Raw genomic sequence first — 19,376 nt, forward strand, 5'->3', positions numbered from 1 at the left:
TAATTAGAAACCTTATCTTGATTATATCCAATTTTTAGAAATTTACCTGTGACGTTACTTTTTGTGGCGTTGATCCGTTCGTGTTACAGACTCACACTTCGTAATTCTATTAAGCTGTTTTTGTGTACTGTCCTTAATTATTTTAGTTGTTCGTTGTTATTCTGTGGTTAACATGTCGAAATGTACTATTATATTATTTATCTATTTATTTATCTGCCTTTGGTGTTTTTGCATTTATTTGTACTCTGTTCCCGTCATGTAATGTTGTCATTTAAGCGGTATATTTAACATTGCCATAAAGCGCGGAGGTTTGGCTAGCCACAAAACCAGGTTCAACCAACCATTTTTTTCTTGAAATATCCTGTACCAAGTCAGGAATATGGCAGTTGTTATTTAATAGTTTGTTTCTATGAATGTTTCATTGTTGTTTATTTTTTGTCGCACTTCTGTGTTCTGTTTTTTCGTTGTTTTCCTCTTATAGTTGATGTGTTTCCCTCGGTTTTAGTTTGTAATCCAGATTTGTTTTCTCTCAAGTGATTTTTGACTTTTGAACAGCGGTATACTACTGTTGCCTTTATGAAGCTTACTATACAGTATGGTATTTGCTCATTATTTATAATGGTACAGAGTCATATAGTTGTTTATACCCTTGTCTTATGGTCTCTGAGAGATACCTTTTACTCTGGCAGTCAATGCATACTTGTTTGTTCATTTTTGGTATGCTCTTTTGACTCGTAACTAAGGAAACATTTTCCCGTCGATACAAGATGTAAGGGCATGATTGAAGAGATTTTGTTTCTCTTTAACATATTCTCAATGCGTTATAAATCTTTTAAGAGCATTTTAAACTGACTCTGAATTTTTCGCGCGTTCAAGGTTTGTACAGTATGAACCTCAAGGCTTTGCACATAATTGTTGTGCGACGGTTATCTAGTTTATGGTAATACTATATTTGTAACTGCAATATACAATTTCTCTTAGAAGTAAGGTCATGGAAACTACACAGTCGTGTGTTCGTAAACTAATTTTTGAAACATTTAAATTATGCGATAAAAATAACAGTTTATATATTCAAATACACATTCTGCTAGACCGTCGTTACTCTTTATTACCTTTTTGCCTATTTCTAATAACAATATTTTTTGTGCTTTAAATTTTGATAATTTATTTTTTATCTATTGTTTTCTAGGGTGCATAGTGTATTATAGTTTAATCCCAATGAGTATTTTTCAATATTAAGAGTGCTTCAATTTTTAAAAGATTAACCAATTATCCGTAAATTCAGTAGTATTCTCGATTTGATAGTAGCACTTTGCATAGATTCGACTTTTAATCGACAATATAAAATCTTTAGCATCAAAATCTATTAAGACCAATTATATCTTCATAAACGGTTTTATCATGAGAATAATCCATTCAAATTATAAAAGAGGAGAGACTACACATGACAGTGCACGTTGATTCCTCTTCAAAGAGTTTAATAACTAACATATATCATATAACGATGATAAATTTCCTTTCTCAGTCTATTGAAACAGACAAGATGTGAATAATATTGTCTTAACAGCTGACCAAAGCAAAGTTTTTGAGAATGTATAGTGCAATTATTTATTGATATAGACATTGATAAGAATGCATATAAAATATAAAGACCAAGATAAGAAATGTTCGGTCATAAGTGTTCGTCCATTACTATATGAAATTGCCATAATCCTAAAAACAAAGTGACTATGTCAGCATCTTTTAAGTAAAGATCAGACCAATGTGGTGATGTTTATCTAAAAAGGAATATTACAAAATAAAATGAAATGTGCAACCCAACACTATATTGTTTGCTACAGCAGTAACAACATACACAACACATAGAACATATGTTTGTCAAGAGCAAAAAAGTCAGGTGCCTCTGATTTAGTGGTTGTGTTTGGTTGCTATCTGACTCTTTGGTTTTTTTTGGTTTTTTTTTTGTTTTGTTTTAGCATTAACCATGCAGGCAGTTGATTTTCTCATCTTGATTATTTTACATGTTGTCATGCCGGGGACCATTTGAGGTTGTTATATGGAATAGGTTTTACTAATTGTTTACGACCGTACAGAGTTCTGTAGATGTTTACATCCTCGTCCTGTGGTCTCAGATAAATAAATGTCTCATTGGCGTTCAATCCATATTTTTAAGTGTATTTTTATATAGAACTTGATTATTTTCATTGTGAGAAAGGGTTGCTGTGATATACATTGCATTCATATGTGATATTTATTTAATTCGTGAATTGCGTGTGGTACATTAATACTGTCTGTCAGGCATAGGGTAGTCATAATCAGTAATCGTATCAGCTGTAATCGATGATATTTTGCAATGTAATCCCATGTGCTCATGCTATTTTTGATTAGATTGTAAAAACAAAGGTTTATTCATGATTACTTTTAGATTACATTTAGATTGCATTCATATGAAAACTTGCTGATTACAAATTGTGTATATGGAAATAGTTTTCGATATACAAGCATGAATAAAAACAATTTCAAACTAGTATTTACTGTGATTGATTCAATCCTCTATATAACAAGTTTAGTATAACCAAGCTTGGGCATGTAGACTTGTGCAATTTTACTAAATGAATTTACCGTCCAAATGTTTCATTGTGAGATTGAGTCATTGTGATACAAGAATATGTTTTAAAACATAATGCGTTCCCTGATGGAACACTTCTGGTATCAGCTCAAATTTAAGTTTACACAACGTTTTGTTATAACTACATGGACATTCAATAGCATAGAACATTAATCTGGAGAATTTGAAATCAATTTTTACTTTGATGATCGACATAAATAAGCCCAAATCATTAAATAATAATGGAACTTAGTACTAAAGTTTTTTTTTACGGTTAGTCTAAATTTGGTTTTCCATAATTATTTTTATATAAGCTTTCTAAGCATATCAGGTATTGAATATTTTCAGAGACATAGTAAAAATAAACTACTTAATATATCGTAATTAATTATTGCAATTTACACAATTTATATTTAATACCCAAGTTCATCTATTGTTTGTCTAAAAATTTGAGGGAGGAATTTACACCTGCTAAAACATATGTATGTGTTTATTATGACCCCACTGCCAATTAAACTACTTGTTCATTGATTTTTTATTATTCATGCTATTTGTTCCGGTCTTTTTTTTAATTGAAAATTTGCACTGGGCTAAAAAATTTATAATTACAATTTTATTTTTTTTTTAAAGAGAAATGACACTTGACCATGCTATCAAACAATACACATGTTACACTGCCTAAGTTAAAGTTTTCTAAAAACATGAATATATTCAAGCTCTATGTATTTAAAAAACACATTTTTTTACAAAACGTTACATTTTTATGACAATGAAAAGTTTATAAAATTATCTTTAATCATGTTAATATCACAATGTAATCGTTAGTAATCCAAAGTAATCCTGATTTCTTTAAAGAAAAGTAATCGAATGTAATCAATTACATTTGAATTTAGGTGTATTTTTCATTTAATCGACTGAATTTTAAAGTAATTGACCCCATCCCTGCTGTCTGTACACAACTTTAGAAATAACATGTCATTTTCAAAACCGTGGATGACTACTAAGTCCCACGTACTCGTTTGATGTATCCTTTGTTATGAAATCTTGCCTCATCTAAACAGTTCTCTTTAACTGACATCTTCAAAATCCATAATGTATTTCATTGTCAACATATCAGTTTTGTGGACATGTTTTGCAACATACAGTTGGAATGCTCTCAAAAATCACGGGCGCCTGAAGTCGAATAGCACCTGAACATGAGGTAGGTCAGGTATGGTTTATGTTATCGATTTTCGTAATGATTTCCTTGAAAGGATGTTGCAACTACATTTAACAAGGTAGCCTATTGGTGGGAATAAGTAATTTCTCATTGAACTTTGACATAGTGATGCTTTAATAATTATGTTGAGAGCGAAATTGAAAATAACACCTTGAAAATTTGGTTCATCCAGAGTGCTATTTTTGGATCAACTTTTATCAGGAACGCGCAACTCTAAAAATGTTTATTGCAAGGATGTATGACAAGTTAATACTTGAGAAACTATATAACAAAGAATGGCACCAAACGAAATAGCCAAATGCACTAGTACTGCGGATCAACTTTTAATTGCCTGAAGAATATGGAACCATATTTTCGGAATACTTTTTTGATCTACCAGAGAAGAAAGATATGCTATAAATTATGTCAGTACCTTGAGTTGTGGGACATCTCTGATACAGAGGATAACGGATAAGAGGCGTAGCTTCAAATCCATCCTTTGTTTCTAGTTTATGACAAACCCATTTAACATATCAGCGGATTACCAATTGAACGATTAGCAGGAATTTTGGCACTACTGGAGTAGAAACAACTCATCCTTCCAGAGCCACTGAATTTGTGTTTTTCAACATTAGTTTTCTGTTTGCTTTTTGTTAATTGTTATTTGTCGTTGAGTCTTCTTTTTCCTTTCTTTTGTTTTTATTGACTATCTTGGTATCTCCGGTTTTCTTTTTAATAAATTATGGTATAAGGCAATTTTTATTCAATTTAATCAACTTAAATTTCTGGGTTTTCAACAGTTTACAAGATCGAAGTCAAAATACGAGGAGCTATCAACAACAGGGAGACTATAAGTAGCAAAACAATTCATATTTGAAATATTTTTCCTACTGAAGCACTTTTATTCCTATTGAAATTGACTGAGTTTTGTTTCAATTAAATAGAGTTGTTTTCGTTTTCTTCAACGCATTTCGATGACATATTTGCATAGTTTGACTGATCATCATAAATACCAAAATTTGTTCTCAGAATTAAGCATATTTTCGAATGCCATTATAAGTAATGCAGCCATTTTTGTTTTTATCTTAGACTACTAATTTGACGTTATTTATTAAAAACACAATAAAACATCACCTACACTCAAATTCAAACATCTTCAAAAGTGAAATAAAGTCAACGTGTTATTCACCTCTCATGTGTAATGTTTGCCCTGTACGCAAATATAACGTTTTCTGTTTTGTTTTTAATGTATTTTTTTAAACACATACTAGTACTCGCAAATCTACGTAATTTCTGTAAAAACTTGAAAAATGCATGTCTGCAGAAAATTAAATACCACTTAACATGCTGTTCTCCACTAGTTGCCAACACACATTATGCATATAATTGCTAAATAAATGTGAAAAATGCAAGTGATATTTAAAGAACAAAACATTTATTCAACGCCTATTGTTAGTTCGTTAGTGTAATGAATGCATGTTTGCATTGGCGAATTATTCAATAATCCAATTATTCTGCAAGACATTACTTAAAGATTGGAGTTATGTTTTGTTTTTTTTTTTATAATAGACAGTAGTATACATCAGACTATCGGTTTCCTCTTTTGAATTATCTCAAATTATGTCATACAGAAGACTTTTTGAGTGTAAAATACAGAATAGGTTTTGATCATTGTTGAAGACCATACAACAACCTGTAATTGGTCACTATGGATTGTTGTCTCATTGGAAACATACTATATCTCCGTATTTTATAAGGAATATCTTATATTATTTTTCAAATCTGAAATGAACGTATCAAGAGACCAGGAACCCCTTCTTTATGACTTTATGATTGTATTCCAAATGTTTTGGTAAGGTAATACGTAATAAATCCTCTGTATTAGTATTTGATAATATATATTTAAAACATGTATTAAATATTCAATCTACCATGATTTATGGCCGTGTTTTAAGTAAACCACTATACGTTTACATGCATGAGATCTTGTATCGATTCTAAGTTTAAACAGCACAAAGATATGAAAAAAAATTTATGACAATTCTCTTATCGTTGATACGCTACATAAGTTAGGTTTGCATGAGCACGTTATAAAATTACACGAGGCGATATTCTTCTATCAGAGAAATGACTATAGGTAAATCTAAAAATGAAAAAAAACACAATATGTTGGTTAAATACAACATATATATATATATGCATGACATATGAATATAAATAACACATAAATCTCGCGAAACAATCCTGATATGCATTTGACAATATTTAACATATCCAAATAAATTTTGAAGTCAACCAACCCACAAATGTGTGTAGACTTACGTAATACAACATCCCTGTGAGGATGGTGTCTTAAAACTTATAAGATTCATGGAATATTAATTGTATATGTATAGGATTGTACTGTCCATTCTTGTTTAATAACTAGGTTAAGATGAATGTTTTTTTAACCTCGCCACTTTCTTTACTGCTGCCTGTCTCGAGCAAAGAATCTGTAATTCAATGGCTGCCGTTCACTTGGTTGTAGTATGGCATTACTCTTTTCGTTTTAATATCAATCATGTCTTTGGTTCTAGAAACTAAAATATGACAGTTGTTTTTCACTTGTTCCGTTGCTTAAAAACGTTTGAATTTTTCAGTTTTCAATTTACCTTGAAAATGATAATTTTGTTTTTTTCTTTTGAATTGTTTAAAATCATGTAATCCTATCGGCTATTCAACTTACTATATACTGGGAGCTTTGCGCATTGTTCAAAGATGTAAAATGGCCTGTAGATGTTCACATTCTTTTCGTTTGGTCTTTTGTGGATATTTGTCTCAAAGGCAATATTATCTCCATAATTTTATATGTTACATCTTCATCGGAGTCATTATCATTATAATAACCATTAATGGTGGTTTTTTTTTTTTATCATTATTATTATTATTATTACATGTACTATTATAATCATTATTATTACATTTATTATTATAATTATTACTATTACATGTATGATTAATTATATTATCATTATCATTATCATTTGTAAAAATAAAATAGTAATAGTAATGGGTCTGGATGGCGGTCCTTCCTTTCTGTATTCGTTAATTTTATAGGCCATTTTTCTCTATTCTTTATACTGTTTACCTGTTTGTCTCTATTCCATATATTTTAGCACCTCATTATTCTCTATTCTTTATTTTTTTAGTCCGTTTTCTTCTTTTCTTTATATTATTTTGCTCATTATTCTCTATTCTGTAAACTCCCATCTACACCCTCATAGTAGTAGGTGTAGTGTCTTTTTGTTTTTGTACTTTGAGGTACTAAACATTATCAAATAATTTATCGAGTCTAGATTGATTTTTAATTTTAAAAAAAGGTAATATTTAACATTCTCACTGCACTTTTTTCTGTAACTTTTAAACAAAAACAAAATTGAAAGTTTTAAGCTTCCCGTTATGACAGGACTGTTGATAATTGAAATCTTTACTTCACCCTTAGCAAGGGTAATGTCAGTATGTCTCATTGATATGTCCTATACATAAATAGGAAAGGGTTGGGGGAGATGTAATTATATGTAGATATTATATTCATTTGGGACTTAGGTGTTGATTTCAAATGTTTTGTCGTTTCTTATAATAATTTTATTCAAGACGTGTCTAGATTCTGACCTATTAAGGGTATGCCATAATAGGTTTCTATTATTTTAAATCAGCGATGTAGACGATCGTATGTTACTGAATAGTGTTTTTGTTTTTATTTCTATTCATTTATTTTTTTTAGTTTAACGTTTGATTTTATCGTTTTTATGGACTTTTTACAATTTACCATGGAGTTCGGTATTTTTTTTAACAATTTTTTGATTGAAGGTACCCTATTTCGGATATTGATGCGTTCGAAAATATTTGTTTGATTACTAAAAAAGAGTAAATATGGAGTTGTCTTCTCATCTTCATCACAACAATTATTTTCTGTAAAATGCACATGTTTTCTGTAGATTGCAAACGGCCAGCCGAATATATCTTTCCGACTTTTTTTATCGCTCCCATATGCGTTTTGCCTTCAAGATTTGACCGACTTTTTTTCCATGCAAAACTGCATATGATATTCTTAAACAAAACATTTTCCTAAAATAATTGCACTTTTGAATATACACGATGATGCATCGAAACCCACGATACATTCCTCTTAAATATGCAGGTAGCTAAGTGCTTATAAAATAAAAACACCTGCTCATTAAATTGTTGCAATATGCAACACAAGATCCAAATTGTATAAACATAACATGCAATTAACATCATCATGGAACTTGTCTTCCCAATGTATAGCTTGTATTCCCTTCCAGATGTGGCTTTACTTTTTGTTCTTTTGGTTTTATCAATTCTTTTGCATAAAATTTAAAATATTTAAGCACTTGGTGAAGTAAGCATTATCGTCAATGTTCTTTAGCTTTATTCGCTACGTTTAAAAATACTATAAAAAGTACAGTTTTTGTTATAATACATGTTTGGTTGAATTCCAGTAAGCTATTAGACAGGTGTTTTATCGATCACGATTCCATATGGCTTGATAAAACATGTGACGATAACTTATTGCAAACAATACAGTCGTGTGCTTATCTTACAATGATAACACGTGGTCAGGATTGCATCCTCGTTATGGATATTTATAAGTCGATACAGAAAGTGCAGTGATACGCATCATATATGTATAAATATTTACTTAATATATAATACATGTTATATCATAACCCCCCGTAGATAACAATATTTATCCACTTGAGAAAGTAAAGTTTTCTAAATTTTAATCTTCTACGTTCATTGACATGAATTATCATTGATATGGTCATACTATAATTTAACTGTTTAGAAACCTTTTGAATTCTTCGTAACACCAAGGATTTTCTACCTTCGCTGTATTTGGCAAAACCTTTCGAGATTTGTGGTCATCAATGTTCTTCGACTTTGTACTTCATTTGGCTTTTTAACTTTTTTTATTCGAGCGTCACCGATAAGTCTTTTGTATACGAAACGTACATCTGGCGTACAAAATATAAGCCTGGTATCTTTTATGAGTTTGCTTTAAGAACGGGGTGAAAAAATCTAAAAAAAAACAAAAGAAAAATGATCAACACGAACGCCACCCAAAACCGTTAATGATCTGAGGCGCTCCAGAAGGGTGAGCTGACCCATCATCATATGTGGCATCCGTCGAGTTTTTCATGTTCGTACAAAATCGGTGATAAGTCTAAATTTGGGGGAAATATCGTCAAGCATATGTACAGTCATAAAATGTTAGACAGTGGCAATCATAAATTCAGAGTTGCTATGTTATTGCTGATTAAAACCAGGAAGTGTCTGTGTTAGCTTTTGTAGCTACACTTTGTTAGTACTGTATTTTTATTGCTACGTATCATAGTGCGAACAGAACGTATCATCCTGGTTCGAAACAATGTGTTGTAATAATTAGATGGTTTTTTTTTTTGCTGTACCAAAAGACATGATCACAATGTATGAATAGACAAGTATCTCGCGGTGTACAAAGGGTACTAAGTAGATATTACACATGCAAATTTAAAGGAATTTCCTTAAATATATGTTAGTTTTCCGTACATATTTCCATGAGTTCTTCAAAAAGTTACAAAGGTGTTGTTTAAAATAGTTCATCATAATTTCACAGGCTTGTCTAGAAGTAATGTAAAACGTCCGTCCTTTTTCAAATACATTTATGTTTATGACAAAATCAACTTAGATAAAGAAAAATTGTATATTTACAGAACCTGGAGCATAAACGCGATCTATACCGTCTTGATTGACAAAACACTATGCTACACTGCAGTCTGTAGAATTGTGAAGTTTAGCAAATTGTAATGACCCTTTTATTATAGTTTAGACCTATAGTTGTGGGTTCCAATGTTTGTTCCAATGTTTGTTCAGGTGTTGGGTTAGCACGTACGATTCTTATTTGAAAAAAAATAGAATAATTATATCATGTCAGCATTGTCTTATTATGAGATTTACTAGATCTCAGGGATCAAATTAATCTTATTAGTAATGTGCAAGAGTAAATTGCACCTAAGTGTCTTTTTTCAATTTTCCTCAATATTTTCTAAGCGTTGAATAATTGCACCATGGTTATGCATTGACGTCCGCTTAATGGATAATCAGTTGAATATAATTTTCTATATACACACATTCGTTTGTTAGCTTTAAACAACTTCTATCTGTATATATTAAACAATATTTTGCAATATACTGCATATTTTCAATTATCATATTTTTATATTTCAAAATATTATTTGATAGATATATTATTATACGACTACCAGATAAGAATAACAAAGAGCACTCATAAACGCAAAATGTCGACTTTTCGGTGTCAAATATAAACAGGGAACAGTCTCATTAATAAACTTTTTTTTGTTATTTGCCAGTAGACTTCAAAGGGTAAGCCAACAAGAGACAAGGACTGTTTGCGTAAACTGTAAGTGTATACTGTTATATCTGAATTCTTGTAACTAATTATGAAGCGAACAGAACGTCTTTTTACTACTTCGAAGTGGTGTAATAATGAGATGTTTTTTGGTACAAAATCATTCAAAGTAAATGGTTTAGATGGCACAAGCAAACAGGTACAATTCGTAACACCGGTGTTCATCGAGTTTTTGGAGTTCTTGTTTCACAATCTTTAGTTATATATGTAACGTCCAGTTCTTCTTTTTTTTGTCTTTCGTTGTTCGCCATGGCGTTGTCAGTTTCCCTCTGACATTGGTTTGGAATGTCCCTTTGATGTCTCTTTTGGTAATCAAAAAGTTTCCTTTGATATTTTCTGAGCAATGAGTAATTGTATTAAGATTATACGATGCCGGTTGCTAGATGAGGAAACAACTGATATTATTTTCTGTGTAAACTCAAAACATTTCGGTATATTTATGCTATTCGTACCAAAATGAAAGTTCTTTTAATATAATTACAGAATTGTATAAAGAGATTTAAGATGGAATTATGAATCCAATGGAGAGAATTAAAATTGATAACAAAGACTGTGATGGTTTTATCGTAATGAAAGATAAAGACATGAAGTGTTTATTTTTTCTTTTCTTTTCATTTAATTAGATAAACTTATAACTATGTTTATATCTATACTATAGTTGTTTGATCAATATTCCTAGTGAATATTGTAAAGCATAACTAATTGCTTTTAGTGCAAATGTTTACTGTAGCATTTTCCATACTTTGTAGTTAATACTGCTTAAGAATATTTTCTTCTATTAAGACATTTACTACGACGAGCACGAACAAATATTAAAATATAGGAGGACATGCTTTCATATAGGATTACTTGTATATAACCGACATTACTCCTTTCTTTGTATTATAAACAATATATAATGACATTTTTTTACTTAATACTCTCAATTTTCCATTGATATTAGAGAATAACATGAATCGAATCAAATATATAAATGCACTGTATACATCATCCAAACAACTATAACAAATGGCAACTATAAACGCAGAGTACATATGTCATTGCTAATGAAAACAAGGAACACTAATCTACCGAAAGTGTGTTGTTGTCTGTATACATCAAACGGTAAGACAACAAAACAGTCATTGTTTGTGTTACTGTTAAGTTTACAATGTTACATCTGAATTCTCCGTAAATAATTATAGTACGAACAGAACTTCTGCATTCTGCTTCAAATGTATATTCTGTTGTAATAACAGGATGCATGTACAACAGTTTCTCATTTTATAAAATGAATAATGGGCAAAATGTGAAGGGTTTGAAAGTTCCTGATTAAGATTCGTTGAAATCAGTGCTTCAGACGCACTCAATTTATAGGGTAATTTCAGTAAATAAAATATTTTAATGCCTTCTATGCAAACCTATTTATTGAATCAAATTCATACCTGGTTTACCTTCAGAAATTAGAAGCTTTCGTATATCTTTCATTAAAGTGCAAATGTAGCCCCAATGTTTTCAAAAATCAAAACATACGGTCATGCGGCGTTTTTGGTCCATTCACGTGGCTTTCTTTAGATATAATTTGAAGAATGTAATGGATGTTTTAAAACTTTGTTAAAGAGTCGACAGTGTGAACATTTTAAATAGAAGCGCTTCACACAAAATGAACTTCAGGGAAATTAGAAAACAAGTGGACAACGCAATGTGAAAAAACTTAAAACAACAAAAACACAAACAAAAGTCTATAAAACATAGCATAGGAAACTGAGCAACATGAACCCCAACAAAAAACCAGGCATGAACAAGTGATTACCTCATAAAAAGGAAATTTTGTTTGGAATTACTACTCATATGATGAACAAGATAATGACATTTTTTATTAATATATATTTGTTCCATCATCCGGTTCTGATGTTACACATCATGAATAGATAGATATAAGATTATTATGAGTATGCACTGTATACATGTACCAGTAAAAAATAACTAATTGCAATCATAAACGCACCGTACATATTTCACTTTTGCTGATGAGAAAAAGGAACAGTATCATCAATATCAGTTATGCAGGTGTCTGTATGAATATATTAAAGGTGAAGTAGAATTTGACAACAAATCGAATGTTTATACTTGACTTTAACAGAGACTGACATAGCCATCGATAGCAAATTCTCTAAGTGACAAAAATATTAAGATAAAACATTAGAATCAAGTGCCGTAATAGAAAATATGGTGGATTGAGACTTCTAGTGATTTTTGTCGACCCTGCGGCATTAATGTCGAGAAAACGAGACATAGCGATCGTACATTCCATCGTCGGTGTCGGCGTCTACATTTAGGTTTAGTCTGTGGTTCACGTTTTTTTTAGAAATCAATAACTGTGTCAAATATTTATGGAAATTTGGGAAATTTTCTTCTGGATTTTACTGATCAATTTACTTATATTTTTTTAGGGTAAAAAGGTAGATAAAGTCTGAAGTTGAAGTTTTTGAGTCATCAATAAATTTTTCAAACCATCATGGAATTCTAGGAAATTTGGACAGAAGCTTAATTTTGTCGAAAATAAAGTATTCAGAGCAAACTTTTGAAAACAATTATTTTTATTTTTTCATATTTAACTGATAAATGAACCTAGTTTTTTTTTACATTTAACAAAATGATAAAGTCTTGGGTTAAGGTTTGTTAAACATCAATTACTTTGTCAAACCTTCAAAGAATTTTATGAAACTTGGCAGAAGCTTTTTTATGATTAAGAGATAATGTCTGAAGCAAAATTTTGAAAATATATTTTTCTCATTTCTCAGTTTTTCCTGATAGATGGATTTAGATTTTTACAGTTAACATTTACAGTCAGTCTGGGATTAAACTTTTTTGACATGATAAATTTGTATACCTTTACGGATTGTTATGAAACATGGACAGATGCTATCTTCATGACCATGATATAGTATTTTAAAGAAAAAGTTTTTTTTTTTTTTTGTTTTTTGTTTTTTGTTTTTTTTTTTTTTTTTTGAATTTCTGCATTTTACTGATAAAAGGACTCACCTTTTAAGTCAACATTACACTTTTACACTGACAGCAGCAATTGCAGGCGAGACACAGGATTCTGCGGAACCACTTGCAAATTTTTATCAAAATTGACACCGACGAACGACTTCGAACTAGAATCTACGACAAACGTGCGGATTTCAACTTTCCAATTTTCAATATCCAATTTCTCAGCAGTAACATGTAATCTGTCCTGTCGTATTGCTTATTCATATCTTATTAAATACTGTTCACGCTATACGAACTTCAAGGACAGAGTGCTCTTTAGATACCAGAATGATTATCTAATCAGTAAATTTACCGATTGCGGGTGATGTATTGATAGTAGGAGACGTTTACCCTTACGGACCCGGTCTCGCTCGTTTTGAAAATCTTGAAATTAGTTCCGATTTTTTAACATTTTTACCTTAATTTGTATCTTCTAAATGATTTGTGTGATTTAAAACATTGGTAAACCACTGTTGCCCCTGCATAACAACTAAAATCCCATTTTATTTTCGAATAATTTAATTTGGATATAACACGTCTTCTGATTGGATGAAAGTTTTCATGATTTACTCCTTAAAAATGTAATTTAGAATTATATTATAAGGAATGACTGTGATACGCGGGCTATTCAGTGTGCACCACATTTGTGATGTTATTTCTTCATAGACAGAAAAATATTACAGTCATTCCTTAATTAATAAAATAACAACAGGTACACAGGATTACTTGCTGCTGCTGTATATATCAGCGACATGCGGATAAGAAACAAGAGCTGTTTGTGTCAACTTTAATCATGTTAATTGTACAATGTCATTAATGTGCCGGTTTTGTTTTTGTGTTTGTTTTTTGTTTGTTTTTCGGGGACAGGAAGCCGATATTTCAACAATGTAGGAACATTTACAAATACATTCATATACCATGTTCCTTTTTCCATTGGTATGAACATTTGGTAAATTTATGAGTTCATGTCACCTTTAGCAATTCATGAATGTACATATGAACATTAGGTAGACAGTATAAACGATACCTTTTCTACTTATATCATGCCAATGGTCTTGTCCTACAGCAAAAAGACATGTGACCTTCGTATATTTCATAAAAGTTATAACACTATTATTCTGAATAAAAATTTAAACTCTGGTATTCGACTATTTACTGCAACAAAACATGTTTCGTTACATTCGTTTCGTTCGTTATGTGTCTGCAATAAAACATGAAAATTTGTTTGTGCAGTCAATTCTTGTCTGAATTATAAAATAATAGATAAAGTTAGTTTTATTTAAAGAAATTTGTTAAACTTGTTTAACAGATTGATGAAGAGAAATGTATAAGAGACTTCTCTTGAACTGAATTTTAATGTGCGTATTGTTATGCGTTTACTTTTCTACATTGGCTAGAAGTATAGGGGAGGGTTGAGATCTCATAAACATGTTTAACCCCGCCGCATTTTTGCGCCTGTCCCAAGTCAGGAGCCTCTAGCCTTTGTCAGTCTTTTATTATTTTTAATTTTAGTTTCTTGTGTACAATTTGGAGTTTAGTATGGCGTTCATTATCACTGAACTAGTATATATATTTGTTTAGGGGCCAGCTGAAGGACGCCTCCGGGTGCGGGAATTTCTCGCTGCATTGAAGACCTGTTGGTGACCTTCTGCTGTTGTCTGTTCTATGGTCGGGTTGTTGTCTCTTTGACACATTCCCCATTTCCATTCTCAATTTTATTACATAGTTTCCTTTTATTGTTTATTTTCAAACCCGAAATAAATATTATTACAGACATGTTTAACTAACTATACCGTGAGATGATCTTGTTTTCATTTAAGAAAACACAAGTAAATAATGTATTGTCTGCGTACACCAAACATTGGGAAAAATGTGCAGAAAGTGCATTTGTTACAATGTACGTCCAAAACAGATGGTTATTTTTTTAGTGTGAAAAAATAAGACAGGTTTCCACTACGTTCGTTTTATATGAAGTGCACCGCATGTACAATACCTATGGGAATAATCCACAATACGTTTGTTTCCGCGGGAACAAATATTGAATTACTGTTAATATTCCAAAATGAACACATTAATTGTATTTGATGCCTAGAAAGGAGTGTTGGTAGTAACAAAAGTTAAATGCGTTCCTTTATCAGCCCTGGTGTGACAAACTCATTAGAAATATTAGAGTTTTGTTATAAAACAAAATCTTTTAAAAATTAACAGTCCATTCAAAGTCAACATTTATTTGTTTGTATTGGAGAAATGCTTAGTTTCGTTCGATTTTACAAAGTACAAAATACAAAACAATTTTGCATTCATGTATTGAAGTTCATTGATCAAATAACTTGAATAAGGAAGTGAAAATGATGAACAATTTCATTGTCTGTTTACACAATGCAATAAACAAACCACAAAGCAAGAAGATTTCTTTGTAAATAATATTTCCCCCAGGTGACTGCTATTATTTTGCAAAGGTCAACTTAAATTCCTCTTTCCTCTTATATTTTTTTTAATTGGGAATAGCTGTAAATTACTGTTGGAGTGGACATTTTGATATGCACTTGCTAAAACAAAATATCATGTCACCTAACAGGTAAAAAAACAAATGGCACTCATAAACACAAAGAATACATATTGCAGTGAGAAAAAAAAACAGTCTCAATAATAACGGAGTTTATTAGTTATTTGCTAGTAGACTTCAAAGGACAAGCCAACAAGAAACAAGGATTGTTTATGTTAACTTGCAGTGTACAATGTTATATCTGAATTCTTTTACTTCATTATGAACCGAAAATGACATTTTTTTATTTATTCGAAGAGGTGTTATTTTGTACTGATAAGATGTTGTTTTGGTACTAACATGACTAATGCCATGCAAAGAAAATGGGTAAGATGTTACAAATAAACAGGTAACATGTGGAACACCGGAGATCTCTCCCTAGATTACTTTGCGGGGTTCGTGTTTTTTTGGATTTTTTTAGTTTTATTTATAATGTGTTGTGGCCTTGATCGTCTTTTTGTCGTCTTTCATTGTTTGTCATGGCGTTTTAAATTCCCTTTGACTTATGGGAATGCATGTCCACTTTTTTCAAACAAAGCTCGAGCTCAGTACAAATGCCATGGAACGTTTCTTATCTTGAAACGCTATTACTCTAGATAGTTCAAAAATCATTTCAAACAAACATAATTCTATTACAACGATTATAGTTGTGGGGAATGATACAGATTATTTTATTGTCCATTTCACCATGTCGTCTTAAAAGTAATATCATTTGATAAGAATGTAGAAAAAAGACATCATTGGCGTACGTTCTAATGACTGCCAGGTGTATAATTGTTCCTTTACTCAATGAGTGGGAGCTATATTGTATTTATCGTGCTTTCCTGTTGATCCGTCCGTTCATCCAACAAATATTTCTGTAACACTTTTCCCATGTATTACAGAACAGAATAATTTAAGTTTTGATCAGCAGCTTGACAGTGGTGAGTTGTAACATGTGAAGGTGGATCTGTCAGACACCTGCTTCCTGTTCCGTAACACTTTGATACTTTCAATAGTTGAGTAACCTTAAAGTTTTAAGTGACACTTTGCTCTAGTACATTGATCATTGAACAGAACGACTATCCATTTAATAAGCAGCTTGACACTGATAATTTGTCAGGTGTGTTTGCTTTTTTAATCTGGCAAACACCTTCCTCTTGTTGACCTGATTACTAATAATTACGAGTGAACAAGACAACGCGTTTACTCATGTTTTATAAAAATTGATACAACATATATTGTCTTTCTACTATAGATTAATAAGATATTTACAACTTTAAAGGTAAACTTTATTTCTACTTTTTATTGCTACCAACATAGTAGTTGAAGGTTGTCTTTATATGTCATAACCCTGATCTGTAGTAGTAAAAAAATCCTTATTGAAAATAGTTATTGCAATAACGTCTAGTTTCTTTTTTATCGTCATTTAAATCAAGATAAAATGGAAGATTCCGTCTTCAATCAATATTTATATTAACTATCAAACAAATAAAAAAAAATTATTATAGTACCCCAAAATATATTTCATTTATGTGTAATTTTTTGCTTCCAACGGTATGTTTTGAGAAATCAAACAGTTCCTTGATAATATTTTTTGAGCAAATAGTCATTTTCTATAATTTTACATTGCAGTTTGCTAGATAGGAAAACAAGTGAATATTATTTTATGTATACTCGGTATATTTACATTATTTGTACCAACTTGTAAGTTCCTTTTCATATAATTACCAAATTGCATATAGAAATTTATGAATCCATTTGAGAGAATTGAATACGATATACTAGACTGTATTTGTTTTATCGTTAATAAAAGAAAAACGTGAGACAAAAACTTGTTAAATTAGATAAACTTATAACTATGTTTATATCAATACTATTATTGTTTAATCAATATTCCTAGTGAATATCGTAAAGCATAACTAATTATTAATTACTTATTATGCACATGTTTACTATGGACGTTTTACCATACTTTGTATTTGATACTGTTTACAAATTTGTTCTTGTGATATCAAATTCATTCAGATGTGCAAGAACTAATTTTTAAGTGTAGAAGGGCATGCCTTCATATAAAAGTTACGTGTGTATTACCAACATAACATTGTGAAAATAGTTGTATAAAGTTCCAGATTGCATGCTAGATACGTAAGCGCGTAACTGTTTTTGATATCCTGTGGTGTTTTTCGTTGATGGAGAATATGTTCGTTGTGGTTCTGTGGTTTGTATGTTGTGTCGACTTTTATATTATTTGTTTGTACGTTTCTCCGTTATGAATGTTCTTGCGTGTGTTTGTACTGTATTTCTGTCACGTAGTGTTTTAGCGATATTTTTTAACAATGTCATAAAGCGGGAGGTTTGGCATGCCATGAAACCATGTTCAACCCACCATTTTGTTCTTAAAATGTCCTGTACCAAGTCAGAAATATGGCAGTTGTTATCGAAAAGTTCGTTTCTATGTGTGTTGGCGTTTGTGTTTGTTGCACTTCGGTGTTCCTGTTGTTCCTTTTTTTTCCTCATAGTTGATGCGTTTCCCTCGATTTTGGTTTGTAACCTGGATTTGTTTTCTCTAAATCGATTTTTTAACTTTTGAACACCGGTAAACTACAGTTGCTTTTATTTATGTTAATGACAATATATGATGATATTTTATATTAGATATTTTCAATTTTCCTTTGATATTTCAGAATAATAATATGAATCGAATCAACTATATCAATGCACTAGATGCATCAATGAATCAGCAATAGGAAATTACAACCGTAAACCGGGGTACATGTGGCATTGATAATGAAAGCAAAGAACACTAATCAATAGAAAGTGTGCTGTTTTATGTACACATCAAACGACAAGTCAACAAAAATGCAGCAATTGTTTGTGTTATTATTTAGTATACAATATTACATCTGAATTATTTGTAACTAATAATAGTACGAACAGAACTCCGGAATTCTGCTTCGAAGTGGTATTTTGTTGGTAGTAACAAGATGGCATGGTAAAACGTTATTCATTTTATAACATGAGTTTTGGGCCGATTATTTTGGGTTTTAGAGTTCCTGAAAAAGGTCCATTCAGATAAATGCTTAGGACGCATTCACCTTATTGGGTTATTTCAATTAAGAAAACATCCCATTGCCTTGTTTGCAAACCTATTTCTATACTTATAAATATTTTTTCATAGCTGACTATGCGGTATGGGTTTTGCTCATTGTTGAAGGCAGTACGGTGACCTATAGTTGTTAAATTCTGTGTTTCATTTGGTCTCTTGTAGAGAGTTGTCTCACTGGAAATCATACCACATCTTCTGTTTTATATTCATTAGGAGAGGTGAAAGATACCAAAGGGACATTCAAACTCATAAGTCGAAAATAAACAGACAACGCCATGGCAAAAGAAGAAAGAGACAAAAACACAAACAACAGTATACAAAACAGAACATAGAATACTGTTAAATACTGTTAATACTGTTTAAGAATTTGTTCTTGTAATATGACATGAATATGAAATGAATACATTTAAGTGCAAATGTAGCCCCTTCTTTTGCAACATCAAAACATAA

Source organism: Mytilus californianus, unplaced genomic scaffold (genome assembly GCF_021869535.1).
Source record: "Mytilus californianus isolate M0D057914Y unplaced genomic scaffold, xbMytCali1.0.p SCAF_18, whole genome shotgun sequence".
Taxonomy (NCBI): Eukaryota; Metazoa; Mollusca; class Bivalvia; order Mytilida; family Mytilidae; genus Mytilus; species Mytilus californianus.